Here is a 26,582-nt window from a genome sequence, read left to right on the forward strand (position 1 = left end):
TATTATTCAAATTTATACAACAACCGCTAAGGCCAAAGATGATGAAATTGAAGAATTTTACCAACATCTGCAGTCTGAAATGTGTCGTACCTGCAATTAGGATGCTTGCATAATTAATGGAGATTGGAATACAGAAGCTAGGAACAAAGAAGAAGGATAGGTAGTTGGAAAATATGGCCTTGGTGATAGAAACAATGCTGAAGATCACATGATAGAATTTTGCAAGATGAAAGACTTCTTCATTGAAAATATGTTTTTGCACTAACATAAATGGCTACCATACACGTAGACCTCACCAGATGGAATACACAGGAATCAAATTGACTACATCTGTGGGAAGAGATGATGGAAAAGCTCATCAGTGAGAAAAAGGCCAAGGGCCTGCTGCGAAACAGACCATCAATTGCTCCCATCCAAGTTCAAGTTGAAACTGGAGAAAATTAGAACAAGTCCCTGAAAACCAAAGTTCTACCTTGAGTATATTCCACCTGAATTTAGAGACCATCTCAAGAATAGACTTGACACATTGAACACTAATAAGCAAAGACCAGATGAGTTGTAGAATGACATCAGGACATCATACATGAAGAAAGCAAGAGGTCATTAAAAAGACAGGAAGGAAAGAAAAGAACAAAGTGGGTGTCAGAGGAGACTCGAAAACATGCTCTTGAATGTTGATTAGCTAAAGCAAAAGGAAGAAATGATGAAGTAAAATTGCTGAACAGAAGATTTCATAGGGCAGCTCAAGGAGACAAAGTTAAGTATTATAATGACATGTGCAAAGACCTAGAGATGGAAAACCAAAAGGGAAGAACATGCTCGGTATTTCTCAAGCTCAAAGAACTGAAGAAAAATATCAAGCCTCGAGTTGGAATATTGAAGGACTTTATGGGGAAAATATTAAACGATACAGGAAGCATCAAATGAAGATGGAAGGAATACACAGTCACTATACCAAAAAGAATCAGTCGACATTCAACCATTTCAGGAGGTACCATATGAGCAGGAACCAATGGTACTGAGGGAGGAAATCCAAGCTGCACTGAAGGCACTGGCGAAAACAAGGCTCCAGGAATTGACAGAATACCAATTGAGATGTTTAATCAAACGGATGCAGCGCTGAAAGTACTCTCTAATCTGTGCAAAGAAATTTGGAAGACAGCTACCTGGTCAACTGACTGGAAAGGTCTATATTTATGCCTATTCCCAAAGAAGGTGATCCAAATGAATGCAGAAATTATCAAACAGTATCTTTGATATCTTCAGTAAAATTTTGCTGAAGATCATTCAAAAGTGGCTGCAGCAGTATATTGACAGGAAACTGCCAAAATTCAAGCCGGATTCAGGACAGGACACAGAACCAGGGATAACATTGCTGATATCTGATGGGTCCTGGCTGAAAGCAGAGACTACAAGAAAGATGTTTACCTGTGTTTTATTGACTATGCAAAAATTTAGCCTGTGTGAATTACAACAAATTATGGATAACATTGCAAAGAATGGGAATTCCAGAACACGTGATTGTGCTCATGAGGAACCTGTACATAGATCAAGAGGCACTCATTTGAACAGAACAAGGGGATACTGAGTGGTTTAGTCAGGAAAGGTGTGCATCAGGGCTGTATCCTTTCACCATACCTATTCAATCTGTATGCTGAGCAAATAATCCGAGACAATGGATAATATGAAGAACAGGGCATCAGAATTGGAGGAAGGTTCATTAACAACCTGCATTATGCAGATGACACAACATTGTTTGCTGAAAGTGAAGAGGACTTGAAGCACTTACTGATGAAGATCAAAGACCACAGCCTTCAGTACAGATTACAACTCAACATAAACAAAAATCCTCACAACTGGACTGAGAAGCAACATCATAATAAATGGGAAAAAGATTGAAGTTGTCAAGGATTTCATTTTAGTTGGATCCACAATCAAAGCCTATGGAAGCAGCAGTCAAGAAATCAAATGAAGCATTGCATTGGGCAAATCTGCTGCAAAAGACCTCTTTGAAGTTTTGAAAAACAAATATGTCACCCTGAAGACTAAGGTGCACCTGACCCAAGCCATGGTGTATTAAATCGCCTCCTATGAGTGTGAAAGCTGGACGATGAATAAAGAAGATAGAAGAATTGATGCCTTTGAATTGTGGTGTTGGAGAATACTGAATACACCATGGACTGCCAAAAAAAAAAGAAAAAGAACAAATTTGTTTGGAAGAAGTACAACCAAAATGCTCCTTAGAAGGAAGAATGGCGAAACTACATCTCACATACTTTGGACACGTTGTCAAGAGGGATCAGTTCCTAGAGAAAGACATCATGCTTGGTAAAGTAGAGGGTCAGCAAAAAAGAGGAAAAGCCTCAATGCGATGGACTGACACAGTGGCTGCAACAATGGGCTTAAGCACAATGATTGTGAGAATGGCACAGGAGTGGCCACTGTTTAGCTCTGTTGTACACAGGGTCACTGTGAGTAGGGACCAACGTGATGGCACCTAACGGCAACAAAAGCAACATACCTATATTGTTGTTGTGTGCCATCCAGTTGATTTCAACTCATAGTGACCCTACAGGACAAAGTAGAACTGCCCCATAGAGTTTCCAAGGCTTTAATCTTTATGGAAACAGACTGCCACGTCTTTCTCACAAACCAGCTAGTGGGTTTGAACCACCAACCTTTCAGTTAACAGTCAAGAATTTAACCACTGTGTCACCAGGGCTCTCCATCCATACCTTTATCTGTACTATCCATAAAAAAAATAAAATAAAAAAATTATATCCACACATATATACCCCTTTCAAGACTCAACTATTTTCTGCTTTGAATTTTTGTTGATACCATTTGTTTTCATTAATGGAAGGCATGCTGAATCAAGGAGCATTTCTGAAATTTTGTTATGAATTTTCCATTTTGATATTTTGTGGGTCACATATGTCTCCAAAAAAGTTAAAATTTTCAACATGGGTCAATACATACATTTGGTTACATCAGGCAAGTCAGATTTCCTAAATATGGCATCAAAAGTTAAAGCCACCAGGGCTCCCTACATAGCACACAGGAAGCAATAAATATGCTTACAAAGATTATCTAGCTGTCCAAAAGCCAAAAGAGACAAAAGTTTGACCCAATCACAATTCCGGCTTGCACTGCTGAGTACCTAAGCCTTTTGCCTTAGTGAATTTTCACCAAAGAATGTTTCTTTCATTTTTAACCATTACATAAGCCCCCATTAGAGGACAGAACATGCTTTTAGCGGGACAAGTAAACTCCTATGGAACCTAAGAACCCAAAAATATTTGTGGGTGCAATCTATCCCAAAAACCATGAAAGAGATATGTATGTGTGAATATAGAAGGGAGAGATTTGCATTCTTGTTTGAGCTATAATTCTCTAAAGAATCATTGTTTTAACCAGATAAAAGTGATCTAATATCTCCATACAGAAAATTTAATTTGGGCTACCTGTCAACGTTTGAGGAATTTTCTTTACCAGGAAGAATCAGTAGTTATGGCACAGCACACCTCCTTTCTGGAGGGAAGCTGATTGAGTGGTGTGAAATGGCCAATCAGTGCCACCAGCAAATGTGGAGGCTCCGAGTAGGTCAGTGGTGGTGGAAAGAGCATCATTCTGAGAACATGTAAGATAATTTTGTGAACACCAAGAAATACTAATGCAATGCTAAGTGCCATTAAGTCAATTCTGATATACTTAACATACTGTGTGCATATACTGTGTGCATAATACACATTCTAGAGTGTAGGTTTATTCATCCTTTAGAAAGTCTTATATCATCTTCAAAAGTTACAATTAATGAACCTGACAGGAAGTATTCTATTAAGAGATGTAAACTAGGTTAAATGAACATGATTTTTAACAGTAAGAAATGTACAGTAGCAGAAAGAAGCAATTCTCATACAAGTTCGTCCTGAGTTTTTGTGTTTTCTTTTCTATTCTGGGTATAGCGGATTGAATACTGTTCCCCCAAAATTCATGACCAAGCCAAACCTCAAAATGTGACCTTATTTGGGAATAAGGTCTTTGCATATGTGAGTAGTTAAGAACCTCAAGATGAAATCGTCCTGGATTTAGGGTGAGCCCTAAATATAATGGATGGTGTCTTTATACCAGAAAGGAGAGGGAGATTTAGACACATAGAGACACAAGAAAGAAGCTTTTGTGAAGATGGGGGCAGAAGTTGGAGTTATGCAGCCACTAACCAAGAACAACCAGGAACCTCCAAAAGCTGAAAGGGGCAAGGAAAGATTCACCCCTAAAGTCTTTGTAGGGAGCATGACCCTACCGTCACTTTAGTTTCAAATGCTGAGCCTCCAGAACAGTGAGAGACTACATTTCTGTTTTAAGCCACATAGTTTGTGGTGATTTGTTAAGGCAGCCTTAGGAAATTAATCAAATATTATGCCACATGTAATTTGCACATTTTAGACTTTCTCAGAAAGTGTCTCCTCATATGCTTCAAATTAGGAGCAATGTTCTAAATCAGAGGTGAGATCAGTGATTACAACAATGGCATGTTATCAAGATGAAAATGTCCTCCTTTTTTTAGAATTTTAATGCTCAATTTTATTTATAATTTTAAAACCATCATTCACTGAAGGTAAGTTCAAAGATAGAAATAGAAGGTTCAAAAGTTTGTGAGGAAGAGGTATTTTTAACTCTCTTTGCAGAGACACCCTCATCTTTTACATTCCATGTGCTTTATCACCATTTTAAAGAGTGAAAAGGTATGAAAATATTTATCATTAAATTTTTAATTTACAGATTAAGAATTACTTTTATTGGTAGAGCTACATATTAGCTAAATCTATTTTTAAATAAAACAATTTCTAAAAAAATAAAAGCAAGATATATCCGTATGTATTAAATATAATTATTTATATTGATCTTTTCAATATTAAAATAAACAATATTTTTCTTGGTGCATATTCACATATTTTAATCAATTGCTTAGGTTCATCTCTCTCTACTACTATATAACTAATTAACAAAACATCTCTCTCTACTACTAAATAATTAACAAAACAAAACAAACAAAATAACAACAAGTCTTTGATGTCAAGTTGATTCCGACTCATGGTGACCCCCTGTGTTACACAGTAGACTGCTCCACGGAGTTTTCATGGCTATAATCTTTACGGAAGCAGATGACCAGGGCCTTCTTTTGTACGGTCTCTGGATAGGTCTGAGTCATCGACTTTTCTGTTAGCAGTCAAGCTCATACTTGTTTTTGTGTAACCCAGGCACCTAGATATAACACTTTCAAAAAAAAAAATCTTTTATTTCAATAATGTCTTTTTTTTTTTTCATGAAATTCCCTACAATATTTTTTAAAATTGCATCTTAACGTCTTTGAATTTGAAATTGTTACTTCAGTTGAATCTTCTCTGTGATTCCTGGTAAACTCAGGAAAATTTCTGCTAAATAGAGAATACTTTCTATCCTGTTTGTTTGCTTGTTTTTTAATAATTTTTATTGATCTTTAAGTGAACGTTTACAAATCAAGTCAGTCTGTCACATATAAGCTTATATACACCTCACTCCATACTCCCACTTACTCTCCCCCTAATGAGTCAGCCCTTCCAGTCCCTCCTTTCGTGACAATTTTGCCAGTTTCTAACTCTCTCTACCTCCTATCTCCCCTCCAGACAGGAGATGCCAGCACAGTCTCAAGTGTCCACCTGATACAAGTAGGTCACTCTTCATCAGCTTCTCTCTCCTACCCATTGTCCAGTCCCTTCCATGTCTGATGAGTTGTCTTCGGGAATGGTTCCTGTCCTGGGCTAACAGAAGGTTTGGGGATCATGACTGCCAGGATTCCTCTAGTCTCAGTCAGACCATTAAGTCTGGTCTTTTTATGAGAATTTGGGGTCTGCATCCCACTGATCTCCTGCTCCCTGAGGGGTTCTCTGTTGTGCTCCCTGACAGGGCAGTCATCAGTTGTGGCAGGACACCATCTAGTTCTTCTGGTCTCAGGATGATGTAAGTCTCTGGTTCATGTGGCCCTTTCTGTCTCTTGGGCTCTTAGTTGTCGTGTGACCTTGGTGTTCTTCATTCTCCTTTGATCCAGGTGGGTTGAGACCAATTGATGCATCTTAGATGGCCGCTTCTTAGCATTTAAGAACCCAGATGCCACATTACAAAGTGCGACGCAGAATGTTTTCACAATAGAATTATTTTGCCAATTGACTTAGAAGTCCCCTTAAGCCATAGTCCCCAAACCCCTGCCCTTGCTCCGTTGACCTTTGAAGCATTCAGTTTATCCCAGAAACTTCTTTGCTTTTGGTCCAGTCCAGTTGAGCTGACCTTCCGTGTATTGAGTATTGTCCTTCCCTTCACCTAAAGTAGTTCTTATCTACTAATTACTCAGAAAATAACCCTCTCCCACCCTCCCTCTTAACCACAAAGGTATGTGTTCTTCTCAGTTTATACTATTTCTCAAGTTCTTATAATAGTGGTCTTATACAATATTTGTCCTTTTGCATCTGACTAATTTCACTCAGCAGAATGCCTTCCAGGTTCCTCCATGTTATGAAATGTTTCACAGATTCGTCACTGTTCTTTATCGATGCATAGTATTCCATTGTGTGAATATACCACAATTTATTTAACCATTCATCCGTTGTTGGACACCTTGGTTGCTTCCAGCTTTTTGCTATTGTAAACAGATGGGCAATAAACATGGGTGTGCATATATCTGTTTGTGTGAAGGCTCTTGTTTCTCTAGGGTATATTCCGAGGAGTGGGATTTCGGGGTTGTATGGTAGTTCTATTTCTAACTGTTTAAGAAAACGCCAGATAGATTTCCAAAGTGGTTGTACCATTTTACATTCCCCCCAGCAGTGTATAAGAGTTCCAATCTCTCTGCAGCCTCTCCGACATTTCTTATTTTGTGTTTTTTGGATTAATGCCAGCCTTGTTGGAGTGAGATGGAATCTCATCATGGTTTTAATTTGCATTTCTCTAATGGCTAATGATCGAGAGCATTTTCTCATGTATCTGTTAGCTGCCTGAATATCTTCTTTAGTGAAGTGCATGTTCATATCCTTTGCCCACTTCTTGATTGGGTTGTTTGTCTTTTTGTGGTTGAGTTTTATCAGAATCATATAGATTTTAGAGATCAGGTGCTGGTTGGAGATGTCATAGCTGAAAATTCTTTGGTGACGTCTTTAGATGAGCATAGGTGTTTGATTTTTAGGAGCTCCCAGTTATCTGGTTTCTCTTTGTCATTTTTGGTAATGTTTTGTATTCTGTTTATGCCTTGTATTAGGGCTCCTAAGGTTGTCCCTATTTTTCCTTCCATGATCCTTATCGTTTTAGGCTTTATGTTTAGGTCTTTGATCCACTTGGAGTTAGTTTTTGTGCATGGTGTGATGTATGGGTCCTGTTTCATTTTTTTTGCAAATAGATATCCAGTTATGCCAGCACCATTTGTTAAAAAGACTATCTTTTCCCCAATTAACTGACACTGGGCCTTTGTCAAATATCAGCTGCGCATATGTGGATGGATTTATATCTGGGTTCTCAATTCTGTTCCACTGGTCTATGTGCCTGTTGTTGTACCAATACCAGGCTGTTTTGACTACTGTGGCTGTATAATAGGTTCTGAAATCAGGTAGAGTGAGGCCTCGCACTTTCTTCTTCTTTTTCAGTAATGCTTTGCTTATCCGTGGCTTCTTTCCCTTCCATATGAAGTTGGTGATTTGTTTCTCTATCACCTTAAAAAATGACATTGGAATTTGGATGGGAAGTGCATTGTATGTATAGACGGCTTTTGGCAGAATAGACATTTTTACTATGTTAAGTCTTCCTATCCATGAGCAGGGTATGTTTTTCCACTTAAGTATGTCCTTTTGAATTTCTTGTAGTAGAGCTTTGTAGTTTTCTTTGTATAGGTCTTTTACATCCTTGGTAAGATTTATTCCTAAGTATTTTATCTTCTTGGGGGCTACTGTGAATAGTATTGATTTGGTTATTTCCTCTTCGATGTTGTTTTTGTTGATGTAGAGGAATCCAAGTGATTTTTGTATGTTTATCTTGTAACGTGAGACTCTGCCAAACTCTTCTATTAGTTTCAGTAGTTTTCTGGAGGATTCCTTAGGTTTTCTGTGTATAAGATCATGTCATCTGCAAATAGAGATAATTTTACTTCCTCCTTGCCATTGTGGATGCCCTTTATTTCTTTGTCTAGCCTAATTGCTCTGGCTAGGACATCTAGCACAATGTTGAATAAGAGCGGTGATAAAGGGCATCCTTGTCTGGTTCCCGTTCTCAAGGGAAATGCTTTCAGGTTCTCTCCATTTAGAGTGATGTTGGCTGTTGGCTTTGCATAGATGCCCTTTATTATGTTGAGGAATTTTCCTTCAATTCCTATTTTGGTGAGAGTTTTTATCATGAATGGGTGTTGGACTTTATCAAATGTCTTTTCTGCATCAATTGATAAGATCATGTGGTTTTTGTCTTTTGTTTTATTTATGTGGTGGATTACATTAATGGTTTTTCTAATATTAAACCAGCCTTGCATAAAAAATCCCACTTGATCGTGGTGAATTATTTTTTTGATATGTTGTTGAATTCTATTGGCTAGAATTTTGTTGAGGATTTTTGCATGAGGGATATAGTTCTGTAATTTTCTTTTTTTGTAATGTCTTTACCTGGTTTTCGTACCAGGGAGATGGTGGCTTCATAGAATGAGTTGGGTAGTATTCCTTCATTTTCTATGCTTTGAAATACCTTTAGCAGTACTGGTGTTAAATCTTCTCTGAAAGTTTGGTAGAACTCTGACGTGAAGCCGTCTGGGCCAGGGCTTTTTTTTGTTGGGAGTTTTTTGATTACCGTTTCAATCTCTTTTTTTGTTATGGGTCTATTTAGTTGTTCTACTTCTGAATGTGTTAGTTTAGGTACGTAGTGTTTTTCCAGGAATTCATCCATTTCTTCTAGGTTTGCAAATTTGTTAGAGTACAATTCTTTGTAATAATCTGATACGATCCTTTTAATTTCAGTTGGGTCTGTTGTGATGTGGCCCTTCTCGTTTCTTATTCAGGTTATTTGTTTCCTTTCCTGTATTTCTTTTGTCAGTCTAGCCAATGGTTTATCAATTTTGTTAATTTTTTCCAAGAACCAGCTTTTGGCTTTGTTAATTCTTTCAATTGTTTTTCTGTTCTCTAATTTATTTAGTTCAGCTCTAATTTTTATTATTTGTTTTCTTCTGGTGCCTGATGGATTCTTTTGTTGCTCACTTTCTATTTGTTCAAGTTGTAGGGACAGTTCTCTGATTTTGGCTCTTTCTTCTTTTTGTATGTGTGCATTTATCAATAGAAATTGTCCTCTGAGCACTGCTTTTGCTGTGTCCCAGACGTTTTGATAGGAAGTATTTTCATTCTCGTTGCATTCTATGAATTTCCTTATTCCCTCCTTGATGTCTTCTATAACCCAGTCTTTTTTCAGGAGGGTATTGTTCAGTTTCCAAGTATTTGATTTCTTTTCCCTAGTTTTTCTGTCATTGATTTCTACTTTTATTGCCTTGTGGTCTGAGAAGATCCTTTGTAGTATTTCGATGTTTTGGATTCTGCAAAGGTTTGTTTTATGACCTAATATGTGGTCTATTCTAGAGAATGTTCCATGTATGCTAGAAAAAAAAGTATACTTTGCAGCAGTTGGGTGGAGAGTTCTGTATAAGTCAATGAGGTCAAGTTGGTCGATTGTTGTAAGTAGGTCTTCTGTGTCTCTGTTGAGCTTCTTACTGGATGTCCTGTCCTTCTCTGAAAGTGGTGTGTTGAAGTCTCCTACTATAATTGTGGAGGTGTCTATCTCACTTTTCAGTTCTGTTAAAATTTGATTTATGTATCTTGCAGCCCTGTCATTGGGTGCATAAATATTTAATATGGTTATGTCTTCCTGATCAATTGTCCCTTTTATCATTATATAGTGTCCTTCTTTATCCTTTGTGGTGGATTTAAGTCTAAAGTCTGTTTTGTCAGAAATTAATATTGCTACTCCTCTTCTTTTTTGCTTATTGTTTGCTTGATATGTTTTTTCCATCCTTTGAGTTTTAGTTTGTTTGTGTCTCTAAGTCTAAGGTGTGTCTCTTGTAGGCAGCATATAGACGGATCGTGTTTCTTTATCCAGTCTGAGACTCTCTGTCTCTTTATTGGTGCATTTAGTCCATTTACATTCAGCGTAATTATAGATGAATAAGTGTTTAGTGTTGTCATTTTGATGCCTTTTTATGTGTGTTGTTGACCATTTCATTTTTCCACTTACTTTTTTGTGCTGAGACTTTTTTCTTAGTAAATTGTGAGATCCTTATTTTCGTAGTATTTGACTTTATGTTTGTTGAGTCGTTGCGTTTTTCTTGGTTTGTATCTTGAGTTATGGAGTTGTTATACCTCTTTGTGGTTACCTTAATATTTACCCCTATTTTTCTAAGTAAAAACCTAACTTGTATTGTCCTATATCGCCTTGTATCACTCTCCATATGACAGTTCTATGCCACCTGTATTTAGTCCCTCTTTTTGATTATTGTGATCTTTTACATGTTGACTTCAATGATTCCCTGTTATGAGCATTTCTTTTTAATTAATCTTAATGTGTTTTTTTTTATTTCCCTATTTGAGTTGATATCAGGATGTCCTGTTCTGTGACCTTGTGTTGTGCTGGTATCTGATATTATTGGTTTTCTGACCCAACAATATCCTTTAGTATTTCTTGTAGCTTTGGTTTGGTTTTTGCAAATTCTCTAAGCTTGTGTTTATCTGTAAATGTCTTAATTTCACCTTCATATTTCAGAGAGAGTTTTGCTGGATATATGATCCTTGGCTGGCAGTTTTTCTCCTTCAGTGCTCTGTGTATGTCATCCCACTGCCTTCTTGCCTGCATGGTTTCTGCTGAGTAGTCTGAACTTATTCTTATTGATTCTCCCTTGAAGGAAACCTTTCTTTTCTCCCTGGCTGCTTTTAAAATTTTCTGTTTATCTTTGGTTTTGGCAAGTTTGATGATAATATATCTTGGTGTTTTTCTTTTTGGATCAATCTTAAATGGGGTTCGATGAGCATCTTGGATAGATATCCTTTCATCTTTCATGATGTCAGAGAAGTTTTCTGTCAGCAGATCTTCAACTATTTTCTCTGTGTTTTCTGTCCCCCCTCCCTGTTCTGGGACTCCAATCACACGCAAGTTATCCTTCTTGATAGAGTCCCACATGATTCTTAGGGTTTCTTCTTTTTTTTTAATTCTTTTATCTGATTTTTTTCAGCTATGTTGGTGTTGATTCCCTGGTCCTCCAGATGTCCCAGTCTGCATTCTAATTGCTCGAGTCTGCTTCTCTGACTTCCTATTGCGTTGTCTAATTCTGTAATTTTATTGTTAATCTTTTGGATTTCTACATGTTGTCTCTCTATGGATTCTTGCAACTTATTAATTTTTCCAGTATGTTCTTGAATAATCTTTTTGAGTTCTTCAACTGTTTTATCAGTGTGTTCCTTGGCTTTTTCTGCAGTTTGCCTTATTTTGTTTCTGATGTCTTGAAGTTTTCTGTAAATTAGTTTTTTGTATTCTGTATCTGATAATTCCAGGATTGTATCTTCATTTGGGAAAGATTTTGATTCTTTTGTTTGGGAGGTTGTAGAAGCTGTCATGGTCTGCTTCTTTATGTGGTTTGATATTGACTGCTGTCTCCGAGCCATCACTAAGATATATATATATAAAAAAATTATAGTAGTGGTTTTTTCTGTAATTGCTCACTGAGTCTTATCTTGTTTTGTTTTCTTTCAATATACGTGTATGGGCTACTAGATTGTGCTGTCATGTTTGTTGTAGCCCTTCACTTACTTATGACCTATTACCAGCTGGTTTGGGCTGTTGCCAGATATATATGCCTGAGTCTATTCACTATTCTTGAGTAGAATCTGATTTTGGGTCAACAAGTGTGTGGTGCACCCTAACACGCATGCACCTCAAGAAGTAGTGGTGATAGTTGTGTGCACCAGATTCTATTAGCAGCTGGGGTTCACCCTCCAGGGGGGGCAGGATGCTGACAGGTTCCCTGAAGTGTCAGTGAGGTAGGTGTGTCTCTATTCCTATAGCACCTTGGTGGGAGGGCACTGCAGCTGTACCTTAGGCCCCCAATGGAAGTACCTCTACTGATTGGTAGATGTCACCCTCCTTAGACCCCTAAGGAAAGAGGCTAGGTGGTCTGGGGGGAGCTTCAGCCCTCAGTTCCCTGTTGTGGGTCAGTTAGGGCTCTGTTGAATAAGCAGAGATATCAGACCTGGGAAACTTGTTTTTCCAGAAAATCCGCTAAAAAAAAAAAATGCAGTCAGATCCCTATCAGAACTGCCTTTGCATTATAACCGCCACCTTGTTCCCTGTAAGGATGAAAGTCCGAGATTTGGATCATATGTACTTGGCTGTAGCTGGTTCTGTGTTTTAAGTCCAATTAGGGATGGATTTTTGTTCCCTGGGTTTTCTGTGGTTCCTTCTCTCAGGCCGGAAGAATGGGTTAGGAAAAGACCAAAAAAAAAGGGGGGGGGAAGCAAAGCCGCCACGAATCCAGAGCCGTTCTCCCTCTGGCTCAGGAAATTCCAATGTTAATGAAGCCGCCTGGGAAGGGTGGGGGAGGGTTCAGAGAAATAGGAGAGTAACACCTTTGAATATAGCCAAAGTTGCTTTTCTTGCTTGGAATGACTATTTTATCTGAGATTTCCGAGAGGCTTGTCGCCTATGTGTGCTGGCTGTGTGGAGATTGCCCTCGAGGGTCTGGCCCACTGAAGCCGCTGTCAGATCCTCCGCTGCCAGTCCAACGTCCAGCATCAAGGTTCCCCTGCTGGGACGCTGCACTCCCGGCTCCAAAATCAGTCGCTGCCTCCAGGGGACTTCTCATCCTGCCAGCCACGTCACCGCGCCGTCCCCACGGACTGGCTGGGCCCCCTCCCGGGGTTAGTTCATGGGATTAGGGCTGTGCCCCGTGCTTGTGCCGTGACAATGCCCGGTCCAAAGCCCGGCGCCAAGGTTCCCCGGCTGGGACACTGCACTCCCGGCTCCAAAACCAGTCACTGCCTCCTGGGGACTTCTCCCACCAGCCGCGTCGCCACGCCGCCCCCGCAGACCGGCTGGGAACCCTCCCGGGGTGAGTTCAGGGGGGTAGGGCTGCGCCCCTTGTTTGTGCCGTCAGCTCCCCTGGGCCCAGACCTAAGCCGGGAGCCAAGGTTACCTGATTGGGACGCTGGCTCCAGGCTCTGAAAACAGTCGCTGCCTCCCCGTATTTGTTCATTCTCCGTCTCTAAATCTGTGTTTGTTGTTCAGGGTTCATAGATTGTTATGTATGTGATCGATTCACTTGTTTTTCCGAGTCTTTGTTCCAAGAGGGATCCGAGGTAGAGTCTACCTAGTCCGCCATCTTGGCCCCACCTCTACATTTCATTTTTGATGACTTCCAATTTTCCTACTTTCCACTTTCTGATTATTAATGCATGTTTGCAGCTGTTTATTCTCACTTTGAGTCAGGCTACATCAGCAAATGAAGGTCCCAAAAGCTTGACTCCATCCACATCGTTAAGGTCGACTCTACTTTGAGGAGGCAGCTCTTCCCCTGTCATCTTTTGAGTACATTCCAACCTGAGGGTCTCATCCTCCAGTTAAAAAAAAAAAAAAAAAAATCCTCCAGTACTGTATCAGAAAAGGTTCTGCTGCTATTCATGAGGTTTTCACTGGCTAAATCTTCTCTGAAGTAGACTGTCGGGTCTTTTTTCCTGGTCTGGAAGCTCAGCTGAAACCTATCTTCTCTGGGTGACCCTGCTGGCATTTGAATACTGGTGGCATAGCTTCCAGCATCACAGCAACAAGCAAGCCTCCGCAGTACAACAAACTGACAGACACATGGGGGAAACATATATATATATATATATTTATGTGGGTATATATGTGTATCTGTATATATATACACACACACACAGATATAGACAGATATAAAAACCAATTGTCAAGTTGATTGTGATTCATGGCGACCGCATGTGTGTCAGAGTAGAACTGTACCCTACAGGGTTTTTAATGGATGATTTTTCTGGAAGTAGATCACCAGGCCTTTCTTCCGAGGCACCTCTGGGTAGACTTGGACCTCCAACCTTTTAGTTAGCAGGAAGCATGTTAACCATTTGCACCATACGGGGACCCCATAAATCTGTATATACTGAGGTAATTATTCAGTAAAAGATCAGAACATTGGATGAGCGGCCTTGGAAGGCATATAAAATTTGAAAAAAAATATAAAAAAAGTATTGCTTTAACAATACAAATAACAGAGTATAATACCTTATTTTATAAGTTGATAAGTGTTATTGTTATAAAGATTTTATTTTTAAAGACTGAATTAAAATCTAAATCTCATTCTAATTTCACACAGTGATTTGACCAACATCTGGTCAACCTCCAATCATTAACAAAACCCACAACAATTTTCCATAATACTCCATAATATGGAAACCCTGGTGGCGTAGGGCTTAAGTGCTCGGCTGCTAACCAAAGGGTCAGCAGTTCGAATCCACCAGGTGCTCCTTGGAAACTCTATGGGGGCAGTTCTACTCCGTCCTATAGGGTCACTATGAGGTGGACTCGACTCCACGGCACTGGGTTTACTCCATAATAGTTAATTAAATACATAATTATAATTCTAGTTTTGATTGATTCAGGATATTAGCATAATCGTTGTCTCTTAGTTTTTACTTCAATATAAATAAATAAAAGAGTTTAGATATCATATATTTTGTATTGTTCCTGATATGAAAACCTTTCACTAACAGATAATTCATTTGACCCAAAAGTTGTTTTTCAGATTGAAAGGCAGGCATTCTTCTGAGAGAATTTTCTCATTAATCAAATTTAATGTCAATCAGATCAACTTAGTTTTAATTTTATGCTACATTATACATTCCTGGGGGCTCCTTGTTTTTTTAAAAAATAATTTTGGATATGTTTGACTGTTTAAATTAGCAGCCAAGAGCATGCTATCATTTCTGTGCTGATATGCAAAATATTTAAAATTCTGTTCAGAAAACCTTTAGTGTGCATCTTAACTCCTTTTGTCTTCCCAAGAATTCATAAAGGATAGCCAAAATATGTTCTCAGTTGCAGGAAAACTAGTGCCAATTTTTGAACTATAAAAATATTTTTCTCCTTCTGTTGTTTTTCCTGGCTGTGCTGTTAAAAATTATCCTCGTTCTGAAAACATGTGCCTCATAAAGCAAGTGGACCTAATTAGTCAGTTAAAGGTTAGAATATTGGGTGGGTGGCCTTGGAAGGCATATTTTAATCGTGTTTCAACTCAATTTCCTTTGCTCCCTGTTTTTTAATAAATCTCTGCCTTAAAATGAAAAACGTGGCAACTTTTATTTACTGTGGCAAATTACATGGTGGATGTTCACCGTACTCCTTTTTTCTCTGCCAGCTGCCCTTACAAAAGGATATAGTTTTATCTTCATTAAAACCTATATTTATATAGATTTTTCATATTCCATAGCCTTCAACATTTACAATAGTGGTTGCAGGATAATCAAGCAGGAATAAGAGTTTTAGAATTTCTCCAGTAAAATACTTATTAGACGGGTATTATAATTACCAGGTGGGGAAAAAAATTAATATCTTTAAAGTTTGTATTTCTCCCTTTAGCAAAACCAGAAAGTTTAGTACAATCAGGAAAGACAGCACTTGATTTAGGTTTTGGAGATACAGAGGACATCCATGTTTGTTGATTAGAAGGAACACATTTAGGGAAAATGGAAGAGGAAATAAATGCATAGAGTTGTAGAAATGGAAAACCATAAGTTATCTTTAAGAAATAGCTAGTGGACTAGATGGACTAAGTTTTCACTTTCTAGTAGTAGAAAGCAACTAAGTGAGAAGATAACTCTACATTGAGTTCCTGTTATTTGCTCATAATTTTATATAAACCATCTCAATCATGGAAACCCTGGTGGCATAATTGTTAAGTGCTACAGCTGCTAACCAAAAGGTCAGCAGTTCAAATCCACCAGGTGCTCCTTGGAAACTCTACGGGGCAGTTCTACTCTGCCCTATAGGGCCGCTATGAGTCAGAATCGACGGCAGTGGGTTTGGTTTGGTTTTGGCATCTTAATCATTTTAATCAGTGGCCATGGAAACACCAGTCAGAAAATCAAATGGTGAACGTCATTGGGCAAATCTGCTGCAAAAGATCTCTTTAAAGTGTTAAAAAGCAAATATATCACTTTAAGGACTAAGGTACCCCTGACTCAAGCAATGGCGTTTTCAATCACCTCATATGCATGCGAAATGTGAAGTATGAATAAAGAAGTCCAAAAAAGAATTCATGCCTTTGAATTATGGTATTGGCAAAGAATATTGAATATTCAATAGAATGATTCAATAGATAGATGGAGAGATAAGTGAATGGATAGATTAGATAGATAGATGATAGATGATCGATAGATAGATGATAGATGATCGATAGATAGATGGTAGATAGTTGGATAGATGGTAGATAGATAGATGGATAGACAGATAGATAGATACAGATATTTTTGATTAAATTCGGGTAGGCCCAGGAACAAATATTTTAAAGGCAAACCAAATGGTCCTAACATGCAGCCAAGGTTGAGAACCACTATCCCCTACTGTAGTGGGTTAGATGTATATCTCAACCACACTTTAGAGTGTTACATTTTCAAGGGTAGACACTGGTGATGTCCTTCATTAAAACATTTATATCTAACCCTTCCCTGTCATACAGCTACAACAAAAAAGGGGACTGTGAGAGAGGACAAAGTAGAGAGGAATGATTAAGTGTAATGGAAATGGAAGAAACAGAAGAACAATAGGCCAAGTAAGTCAAGGGAAGAGAAAATTTCAAGGAGGTAGCCATAAAATGTACAAATTCTTTTTTATATTTCATGGAAGATTGTATCTGACCAAAGGAACTTGCATATGGTGAGCTGGTGACAATTAGTGTTAACCACGAGCACTGTTCAAAACTGGAGTCTTATGTTGGATGCCATTGAATAGATTTTGACTCATAGTGATCCCATGTGACAGAGTTGAACTGCAACTTAGGGTTTTGTTTTTGTTGTTGTATTCTCTATGGGAGCAGATCACCAGGTCCACGTTCTATGGAGCCACTGGCTGGGTTCACAGTGCCAACCTTTCGGTTAGCAACTGAGTGTTTGGAGTGGTGGGGGTAAAAGCCAGCTTGGAAGGGTTAAAGAGGGAGTAATGTACATGCAGTAATGTCCATAGAGGAGCCCTGGTGGCACAGTGGTTTAGTGCTCAGCTGCTAACCAAAAGGTCAGTGGTTCCAACCCACCAGCCACTCTGTGGGAGAAAGATCTAGCAGTCTGCTTCCGTAAAGATTTTCAGCCTTGGAAACTCTGTGGGGCAGTTCTACTCTGTCCTATGGCGGTCGCTGTGAGTCAGAATCAACTTAATGGTAACGGGGTGGTTGGGGACATGGAATTGGAGAGAGATGTATATATATATGTATATATATATATATACATATATATATATATACACACATATATATATTTTGACATTTGTGACCAAAAAAAAGGAATCAGTGGAGGTGTATCTGGGAAATCTATCAGAAGAAATTTTGATGTATTGTTGTTTCTTTGATTTTATTATAGCGTGCGAAAATGTGAACCATGTATGCAGAGTGTGATCATTGAGCTAAGAAAAATGAAGTATTTTAAGGATCTGTAAAAGAATCCTATAGAATTTAAGGAAACCCTGGTGGTGTAGTGGTTCAGTACTACGGTTGCTAACCAAAATGTTGGCAGTTTGAATCCACCAGGCGCTCCTTGGAAACTCTATGGGGCAGTCCTACTCTGTCCTAAATAGGGTCGCTATGAGTCAGAATCGACTCGATGGCAATGGGTTAACAGGTATAGAATTTGAAAATGATTTTTTTTTTTTTTCTGAAATAGTCTTTTCTTTGGACATCTGTGAAACAAACCCCTCTTTACAGTTATTGTTCCTCTATTTTTTTGTTTTGTTTCATTGATCCTGTCCCAAAGATGGGAAACCTTGTAGTGGTTAAGAGTTTGGCTGCCAATCAAAAGATCAGCAGTTTGAATCTACCAGGTGCTCCTTGGAAACCCTATGGGGCAGTTCTACTCTGTCCTATAGGGTTGCTATGAGTCGGGATCGACTTGATGGCAACGGGTTTTGTTTTTTAGTACCTAAAATGTGTTCTCCAAATTTCCTTCTTTGCTATTTTCTCTTTACAATCCTTCCTAATCAGCTTCAAAACATTTAATATACCCCCATCATTTTTAACCATCATTTGTACACTTACAAGAACCAAATCTATTGTATCTAGCGTTGCCAATTTCTTAATCTGTGGATCCTAGTTTCCAAAGCCTGTGGCCATTCTATCAAACTCAGCATTACTTAACTCAAACTTATTTTCCTCCAAAGAACTCCAGATCCGTTACTTTCCTATAGGAGTTAGTGGCACAAAATCTTCTGTGAGTAATCTGCTACCTGTGCCACTGCCCTGGCTCTAGTTGTCTCTACATTATTGCATTTCCCTTCTAAGTACCCTCCTTATCTGTAAATCAAAACCAAATTCTTTGCCATCAATTCAATTCTGGCTCATAACGACCCAAAGGTCAGAGTAGAACTGCCTCATAGGGCTTCCAAAGCTGTAATCTTTACAGAAGCAGACTGCCATGTCTTTCTCCCGTGGAGTGCCTGGTGGATTGGAACTGCCTACCTTACTCTTAGTAGCCAAGCACTTAACCATTGCACCACCAGGGCTCCTTTCCTTATTTCTAGTTTCTTTAAATCCTTTAATATACTCTACCAAAAATTAAATTCCAAAATGTGTATCTGTTTATGATAATGCCCTATTGAAAAACCACCAACTTTTCTTCATTCTCTTCAGAATTAGCTCCAAGCAGGATTACATCTACAGTTGTGTTGCTGTTGTGTGCCATGGAGTTGATTCTGACTCATAGCTGCCCTACAGGACAGAGTAGAACTGCCCGATAGGGTTTCCTAGGCTATAACCTTTACAGGCACAGATCACCAGGTCTTTTCTCCAGTGGAGCAGTGAGTGGACTCCAGCTGCCGACCTTTTGGTTAGCAGCTGGGTACTTCCCTGTTGCTCCGCCAGGGGTTAGGTAGGGTTCCAACATATATTTTGGGGAGGATACAATTTAATCCTTAACAGCGTGGAAACTTGGCCTTTTGTAGATTGCTCTGTAAATAACCCCTGTTGCTGAAGATTCAATTTACATTTATCTCTTGCAAAAAAAACAAATAATTCATCAACTCTCTGTGCTTACAACAGACAGCATCTGAATCTCTATTCACCATTTAAAAGTATTTCTTATTTCAGAGTGATTTATGCATTTGCTCCAACCTTATGTTACACATTTAAAAAGATGGGTTTCCTAATTCTTTATTATCTTTGTTCCACTACACTTTGCACATATTAATTTTTCAATAAATAGTCCTTTAATTACATTAACAAGTACTTTAATTGCATTGGTTGAGGAGGGAATTCTTAAGGTAGCACTGTATTTTATATCAACTCAGTGGACTTCGGTAATTTGGGTGAGTTTCTCAATCTTGAGCCCTGCAAGGTGAGAACTTAATGAGCCTTTACCTGTAATAATGTTCCCTGAGATTTTTAACACTGAGTCAGCTACTTGTTTTTTTCTTCATGATTCAAGCTTATATGTTTCCGTTTGTTTATCTATATAGTTTTCATTTGTAGATTTATATAGTTTTTCTTTCTGGGCCATAAGCATACATCTTAGACCATAAATAGTATTTATACAAAATGAGTGGTCATATTTGCAGGATATTCCATCGCCTTTGTCTAAATCCTCTTCTTTGCATATTCCACAGTGGAGCTTCCAATATTATGTAAAATTTGATACCCGTAACTTACAACATGCATACATCATTTTGATGATATTGATAAATATTGAAATAATATATTTTACTCTTCTGTTATATGACTTCCCAAAGCCTCATTAAATAGTTAAAAAAAAAAAAATTGTAGTCAAGAAGTGGAAACAGGTTACTAGAATGTAAAATATTTCTTAAATATTTTAAAAAGAAATGGTGTTTACCTGTAAAAATCATTCTTCCCCTTAAAAAGACAAGATCTTTAGACTAAAAATCATCTTGATGACTAAAGTAAAAATTAATTAGACTAGGATTCAAATTTCAACGGTAGTGCACACAGTTTCTGAAATCATCAGAAAGTGCTTTGGCAGAGGATTTTGGAGTTGGCTATCCTCTATTTTTTTTTTTTTTATCCTCTATATATCTGAAAAGAAGATACGGCCTTCTACGAATCTCAGACTTGAGTGGGTGCGGCCAAAAAGCTATGTTTGATATTTCTTTTTGCTGTGTCTATAGGTAAAGGAAACGCAAGTTTTGATCGGGTATGCTGTATGTTCAGGTAGATGGTAATATGCCTGCATATAGACGGAAAATGAATCAGGTCTATGTTTTCCTTTCTGAGGTCACAGGAGAAAGTGTCGTGGTTTCTTGTTCATTTGTTTGTAATCTGTACAGGGCTCTGCCAACATGAAACAGCATAGTTGTTTTTTTTCTGATTGTCACTGTTATTTTCCCTACTCCAACAACGCTATATTAAGAAAAGCCTTGCCTTTCATATACTTAGGGAGCCCTGGTGGTGCCGTGGTTAAGCGCTCGGTTGCTAATGAAAAGGCCGGCCGTTTGAACTCACCAGCCACTCTGCCTGTGAAAGATGCAGCCGTCTGTTTCCACGAAGAGTACAGCCTTGGAAACCCCACGGGGCAGTTCTACTCTGTCCTACAGGGTCGCTAGGAGTTGGAATTAACTTCACGGCAGTTAGTTTTTTGGTTTTCTCATACTAACTCCAACACAAAAGTGAAATACAACTCCCCCTTAATCATCCTCTTTTACAGAGCTTTAATTATATTTTTTATCTTTTAAATATTTTTTGATGGACCCTGTCTTTGTAAAACATATTTATTTTCTAATCTTAGAAACATACCATATTGTACTTTTTCTTCTTTAAAGAAAACACTAGGATTTTTTTTTTTTTTTTTTTTTGGACACTTTATGCCACTTGTTGACCTCAAAGCAAGTTACCTGAATCTTAACAAAGCAAATCAACTCCCTCTTAAAACACGATGGCACTACTTTAAGCTAGGACTATGACATTTGCAGCTCTGTCCTTCATTCTGAATGGAAACAATGTTGATGACAGTTCTCACAGACAATTTATTAAAATTAGGAAATTGTCAGGAAGACTCCAGCAGAGGTATGGCATTTACTTTTTAAAGATGTCCCCAGTTTAACAATAGGTATTTGGGTAACTTTTTATTCTCTTCTTGGGCTCAGCTGGAAAAAATTTTTACCACAAAGGAAGCTTGATTTTATGCATGCTTGACTTAATTCAGAGGGATTTATGAATACCACAGTAGCCTGTTTGGTTTGGCTGTGAATAATGTGAGGCAGATAGCTTTCATTTCTTTTCAAGCTGAAATATCTGTTGCTTTCTTGGTAACTCTTTTCACCGAAACAGACATTTTAAATAGTAGGGCCCAAGCATCAACCATCCTTATTTGTTTGCTATTCACACATTTTCTGAAGTATATGAGAAACTCTGACTTTCACAAATGCAAGAGCTCAAAAAATATGAAATAAATGTAGCTGTCTGATTTCAAAATGTGGTGCCGGCTCAGATTTAATATTTTATATTGTAGAAGAACTAAAAGGAGGCAGTTGTAGAAATAAACTAAATAAACTATGTTAGGGTAAAACACACACCCACAATTGGCCTTGGCATATATGATGTAAATTAACACATGGCTGGTATGGTGCTTTTGAAGCAAAGAGTGACTTGGATAAATAAATTTTAGTTGGTATGTATTGGCTCAAATCATGAAAATAGATATTGTAGTTAAGTATAGCTTTCTTATTTGTATTTTACACTTATATAACTTGGTGGTGCTGGTGTTACTTTCCATGACAATTATAAGTCAAGTCTGGTTAGAACTAATGAGCTGACTTAAATTGCTTATTGTCATATGTGCTTACATTTTGGAGTTTGTGGTTAAGAGGTAACAGAATAGGAACACCTTTCTTATGAAACACATAAATATGCAATGCACTTGATAAAATTCATCATTTGGCAGATGGTTATGGGAGGCAGACCTTATGTCCAGCTCTGCACTGAGAGGCATGAGGGATTGTGAGAGATACAGAGACAGTTTAAACATAGTCCTTCCCTGGAAGGGAGACAAATGTTGAGAGTCTAGGGGCACTCTTCTTAAAGATAACATTCCCCAAATTTCCTTTGTGTCTCCTCTGATTCTACAGGTGACAAAAAAGAATATGTGAATCTCAGTCTGAGGGAGCAAAATGAGTACGTGAATCATGATGTTAGGAGATAATTATATATATAATTTCTTTTCTACAGACTGAAATATAATTTCTGGTAAATGAAAACTTTGTCTTTAGCAAGTGAAACTGAAACAAATTTTATTTTAAAATAAAAATTAAATTAATTTATATGTACAGTGTGAGTGTTCGCATGTCCCTCTGTCTGCCACTTATTGAAGCACAGTGTTTCTTGGGGTATTTTCTGAAGACTTAATAAAATTTGAAACTTTCATCCACTGTTGAAAACTTAATAAAACTGGGATTCATAGTGGGGAGAAATGTATGAAGTTAATATCTCACCTTCTGTACATGACATTCAGAAGATGATTATAATTCGTTCTGTGGATAGTCTAAAAGTTAATTTGCTGCTTCTTTATTTAGTAGATTTTTCTTTCTCACACTGTTTAGATAGGTTTATTTCTAGGCTCTTTTATTAGAACCTAAAACAATTCAAGATCTTTAACCAAGATTACAGGCTGAAGACAGCGGCTTAGTCACACACACCATGCCATACCCCTACAGCAAATAACCGAGAAACCAAGTGAAACAGATATAGATGACAATCTAGGAACCCATAACAGCAAACAGAAGGATGAAGAATTAGATCAAATGCCAAAGAGAAAGACAAGCTGAAAGAAAACAGCGAACAAGGAGTATTACAAGCTGTAGGCACCCTGCCAGCCAGCCCAGCGCACTGCGGCCATCTTGAGAAAAAATGAGCGGCATTCCTGGATGAGGAGCACTGGATGGAAATTTCTTGGAAGACCCTATAGGAGACAGTGATACTGTGTAGACAAATATGGAGAGAAGTAAAGTGAGCAGAACATGAACTGGCTCTAAGGAGGAAAAATGTGTGAAGATGGGCTAGAATGCTAGGGATCCAGGTCACTATAAATCAGGGAGGGGCCCAGAAAATAGAGATAGAGCTGCCCATCAGCAGCAGTCCTTGATCATTTGGACCCGTGGTGCTGGTAGGTAGAGGATCCTTGGAGTGGAGACTGGAGATCATCCACCCACCCAGACTGGATAGCAAACCCCTTTTACTTTGGGTCAGGGCTTGTAGGGAGTGCCTCAGCACCCATGACAGAGTCTAGGGGAAAACACTCCCCCACTGCTCTCCCCTGGCGACCAGCAGTGCCCTCCCCGCACCTGGTGATCCACAGCATACCCTCTCACACTGCTGTACCTGCAACTGGAAGCTTGTGCCCACTACCCATCCCTGCAGCACCCTGCCTGCCTAACAATTTGCAGCAGGTACTCCCACACTACCAGGCCTGCTCTGCCCACTCCCAAGCCATCCTGCCAGCCCGACAATAGCTGTCATCCACTCCCACCAACATACCAGTGACTGGAGGCATGAGAACACCCTCCCTGATGGCTGCTGCCCCACATGCCCAGTGGCCAGTGGTGTGCACACACAGCACCCAACCCAGTGATGAGTGAGAATGCTCCCTGCACCCATGTCCCAGCGACTGGCCAGATAGACACATTACCTTCTAAGCAAAGCCAGTCACATCCTGACAGGCTCCATCTACACTTCTGCCAAATGAGCAGGAGATCCTAGTGCCTTCGTCCAATATCTGCCTAGCTGCAATGTCACACGTCCCACACTCAAACAATTCCTGCAGGCTGTCTGCACTTGCACTGAAACCCCTTAATACTCCACCACCTACTGAGGTGACAATTTATGCACACACAGCTGGCCTACTCTGTCCATCTGGTAGCTCTCTCTCAAAGTGTATATGAAAACATCCTAACCTGACCTTCAGAGAATGTGCTAACTGCCAGTACCAACCTGGAAGGACACCATGGTCCCAGCAGCGCTGTGGAGGGACCCTGACCACCCAACACTTGACACCATTATCAGAGAAAGAACCTGCTCTCCCACCTCCACTCAGTCTGGTAAGGTAACACATAGGAGCCTAACCACAGAGGACTCACACGTGGGTGAGACCTACCATACCCACTAGTAAGAGGAAATTATGCCCACCCAACAGACACTACCAAAGTTACACATACACCAGAACTAGAAAACAACAACAATTAATACAAAAAAACAGAAGAAAGACATTTTAAAGAAAAAAAGAAGAAGCAAAGCTCTGGATACATAAAAAAGAAACAAAAAAAAATTGGCACAAAACAAACACATATAATCAATAAAGAAATATATAAATAAATTAACTCTTTAATGCTTCAGAGGCAGCAGATAATAACAAATCATATGAAGAAATAGAATAAGATGCCTCAAACAAGTTAGCAAAATTAAGGGGCAAAAAACCTTTCTGAAGATGACATGTTAATAGACCTATCTAGTAAGGAATTCAAACAACTTTTATATAGAATGCCAAAAGAGATCAAGAAAAATACAGACAAAAACCTAGAAGAATTCAGGAAAAAAATACTAGAACAAAATGACAAAATAAATAGACAATTAGAAACCATACAAAAATAACAACTAGAAATCCAGAAGATTAACAATAAAATATCAGAAATAGATAACTCAATGGAAGGGCATAAAGTAGAATTGAATCAATGGAAGAAGGAATCAGCAAAATAGAGGGCAAATCTCTTGATACTAATTTGAGGAACAATCAGATAAAACAATGAAGAAAAATGAAGAGTTATGTGGGACACTATTAAGAAGAAGAGTTTACTTGTAATAGGAATTCCAGAAGAGGAGGGGGAAAAAAAAAAACACAGAATTTTTTGAAGATTCATTGGCAGAAAACTTCCTTAATATCATGAAAAATGAGAAGACTTCCATTTAAGAAGCCCAACGAACCCCATACAGGATAGATCCCAAAGGAAATCCACCAAGACATATCATAATCAGTTTCCAAAACCAAAGACAAAGAATTCGGAAAGCAGCTCAAGAAAAATAATATATCGCCTACAAAAGGGGACCAATAAGACTAAGCGCTGACTTCAGCAAAAACCATGCAGGCCAGAAGGCAATTGGATGACATATATAAAACACTGAAACAAAAGAATTACCAATGAAGAATCCTATATCGAGCAAAATTGTCTTTCAAATATGATGGCAAAACTAGGACATTTCCAGAAAAACAAAAATAAAGAGAATTTGTGAAAACCAGACCATTCTTATAAGAAATATTAAATGGAGTCCTTCAAACAGAGAACCAATGACATCAGACAACAACCTGAGATTAAGCATCACCCAGCTACCAACCCAGAAAAAGAATTCACAAAAGTAAAATAAAGCTGCAGAACTGAAAACAGAACCAGAGATGTCAATCTGTAAATGACAACAAATTCAAAGCAAAAAGGGGGAATAAATGTAGTCATAGAACTTCCATATAGAGAGGAAGTCAACATGATATCAAAATATAACAGACTGTTTTAAACTTAGAAAGATAAAGGTAAATTTCAGAATAACCACAAAGAAAATTAACAAATCTGCTCACCAAAATAAAGAAGAAAATCAAAAAGACTCAGTAAACACAAAATCAACAACAAAGGATATGAAAAGAAAATCCATAAACAAAAAGAACTCAGCACAGAAAAATTAAGCAGAACAAAGAAATCATTACCACCACAATAAATAAATAAAATGGCAGCAATAAATTCATACCTATCAATAATTACACTGAATGTAAATGGTTTAAATGCACCAGTCAAGAGACAGAAAGTGGCAGAATGGATCAAAAAACATGTCCCAGATACAAAGACATAAACAGATTAAAAATCAAAGGATGGAAAAAAATGTATCAAGCAAACAGTAACCACATGAGAACAGGAGTGGCAATAATAATCTCTGATAAAATAAACTTTGCATCAAAATCCACTATTAGAGACAAAGAGAGACATTACATAATGATTAATGGGTCAGCCCACCAAGAGGACATTACCATAATAAATATTTAGACACCTAATGACAGAGTTCCAAAATACATAAAACGAACTCTAACAAAATTGAAAAGAGGAATAGACAGTTCTTCAATAATAGTTACTGTTGTTGTTAGGCATCATTGAGATGGTTCCAGCTCAGAGTGACCCTGTGTACCACAGAATGAAACACTGCCCAGTCCTGCACCATCCTCACAGTCATTGTTATGTTTGTGCCCATTGTTGCAGCCACTGTGTCAATCCATCTCACCTAGGGTCTTCCTCTTTTTCACTGA

This window comes from Elephas maximus, chromosome 23, assembly GCF_024166365.1.
Source record: "Elephas maximus indicus isolate mEleMax1 chromosome 23, mEleMax1 primary haplotype, whole genome shotgun sequence".
Lineage (NCBI taxonomy): Eukaryota > Metazoa > Chordata > Mammalia > Proboscidea > Elephantidae > Elephas > Elephas maximus.